Here is a 2,536-nt window from a genome sequence, read left to right on the forward strand (position 1 = left end):
GAGGGGGTCTCGGATCTGAAAAGGTCAATAGAGCGCGATTTAGAATAGCAATATGGAGATTCTGAATTCAGTTTCTTTGTCATTCCTGGGTGCAAGAATGGCGTCCTGCTGAAACGATATGTCACTGTCGTCTATTCAGAATTTGGGCGTGAACAAAAAACTTTGGCACTCCTTTCAGAAATTCGTCAGGATTGGGATACGAATTTGAGTGGCTTACCTCGCCATCAATATTTTCTACTTGGGGAAATCATATTTTGCTTTTAGTCTGATCTTTCGTCGAATCTAAATCTGGTCTGTGTTTCTCTTTTGCTATTCGTGTGAACTGTCACTATTTGTGACTTTGGAGTCTCGTTCATCTTGTGAGTAGATGACTGTCCTCTAACTGTTCAGGAATGTAGCTGACTAGACCAAAGACGCTGTGGACTGTGGCTGCACATTTTTTATACGGAGTGCCCATTACGGATGGAATCGGCCGATCGGGCCGAACGCTCGACTCGGTTACCAAAAAAACCCCCAACGTGTTTGCTTTGAGTTTCAGGCGATCGAGTTGGGCGATAGTCTCGATCCAGCCCTAATGGGCTCCCCGTATAAAGATCACACCGCCCTGAACCCGAGATAGTTGAGCACTTTGGCTTGGACCGTGAACCCGACAGTATCGGGGTAGAAAATTCTACCGCTTAATAAAGTATACATTCATGCAATGAGAGCAAACTATACTCTATACATGACCCTCGGCCATTTCTTTTTAAGAAACAGACTATTACCCTACGGGTCCAATGAGACGGATACGGCCCGATCTTTTATCGGGTGGAAGAAAATCGGTCGGGTCGTTTCCGTCTTGTGTGTCCAGTGTCCACCAGTTCGGACAAGACACGTCTAGTCTGTTGACCTATTGACTGGTCGTATTATTCTACACACTGTGTCCCAAGGCTGTGTCCTCGGTACAGGGCTATAAATAGTCGAGGTCAATGAACCCAAGGCGGGAATTAGAAATGAATTGGTTTTCAAAGAAAAATTGGTAAAATTGTAAATATGCATTTAAACCAGTTGGTTTGCGTGAAGACTTTGCTAGTTTTGAGGCGCTGATTACGAATATAACATTAGAATTTTAATCTGAACTCAAAATTATAATTTTTTAAAGCGAAGGCGTGGTCTATGGCTCATGACTTACGTCCCGGCCCGGCTAAAATTGAGCAAGCGTCTTTCCAACCTACATGTCTTTTGTCGGGACGTGTCGTGTCGTGTCGTGTCGTGTCGTGTCTGTTGACACAGCCAAACGGACTTTTCACTATATTCTTAGGCAATAAACGGTGCTCCATTTCAACTACAATGTACCTACTTTCCGAGAGACTGGCGTAATCGGGTCGGTTGGGTGTCCGTCGCAGTGGATACGGGCCCTTACAGTGGCAAAGGTCGCATGCTTGACAGTCAATTAAAAATAACTTGGCACGTTGTAACAAAGTGGGAAATGTGAAAGAGTCTTTGTCTTTCTTCCAAGCTACTTTTTAATGCCTGTTACCGAACTTTTCAAATGACAATATCTCTCAGACTAGCAAATATTTCAAATTCTGTAAACGAAAATCATTATCATCATCCGGTGCCTTGCCGACTGGCGTGGGCGATCATGGACCTCCATTTCACCCTGCCCTGCGCTGCAGCAATGGTGTCTGTTGTTCTTGCTGCTCCCCGCCATGTTGTCATCTTGTCCAGCATCTTTTCCCTCTGTCTGCCTCTGCCTGTCTTTCCATCAAACTTTCCTGTTACTACAATATTCTCTAATGCTTCTTTCCGCATTGTGTGTCCGAAGAAATTTGCCTGTCGTTTTCTTATATTCGTGATAAGTTGTCTTCTATAATTTGCTTCAATCAGGAATTCTTCATTTGTTTTTCTAGCTGTCCTTGAAACGGAAAATAGACAATGTAATAATTATACAAATTGATTGCGAAATGTCACGGCGAATAGAGTTGATTTAGTTGGGGTTTTTCCCCCCGATGTTTACAAAATCGCCAAAAAGCATCTAGGCACAGCCAGTAGACCGGGTCCTGGGCTCCAGGGCTGAGTGAGCCATCATGCACAAACAAGAAACACAAATGTGTATATATTTATTTCAAAGAATTTGTGTTGCTGCCTGCCTGCCTTTTGAAGTTTCAAATAAAGAATATAATTGACAAAAAAATATATGCAGGCTATGAATAACGAAATTGGGCTTCTTTTTGAAAGTGCCCCAAAACAGTGGGGTGATGTCGGTAGTCTAGTGGCTAGTCTGCCAGACTCGTAATCGTGAGGTGGCGTGTTCGGGGATTCGAGATTCAGTTCGGATCGACTTTGTATCTTTATTCCCAGTGTACAGTGCACACTACCAAATCTAATTAATTTAATTCACTGTATGCTTCCCAGGAAGTTGCGATTGTTTCAAAATGCTATATAAAGTCTGCTGGGGTAATATTAATATAGCTTGTTAAGCGCATAGAGAATACTGTTGAGCGGGAATTTGAGCTATACAAATGCTATATTGTTATTATTATTATTATTATTA

Source organism: Aplysia californica, unplaced genomic scaffold (assembly GCF_000002075.1).
Source record: "Aplysia californica isolate F4 #8 unplaced genomic scaffold, AplCal3.0 scaffold01031, whole genome shotgun sequence".
NCBI classification, from domain to species: Eukaryota; Metazoa; Mollusca; class Gastropoda; order Aplysiida; family Aplysiidae; genus Aplysia; species Aplysia californica.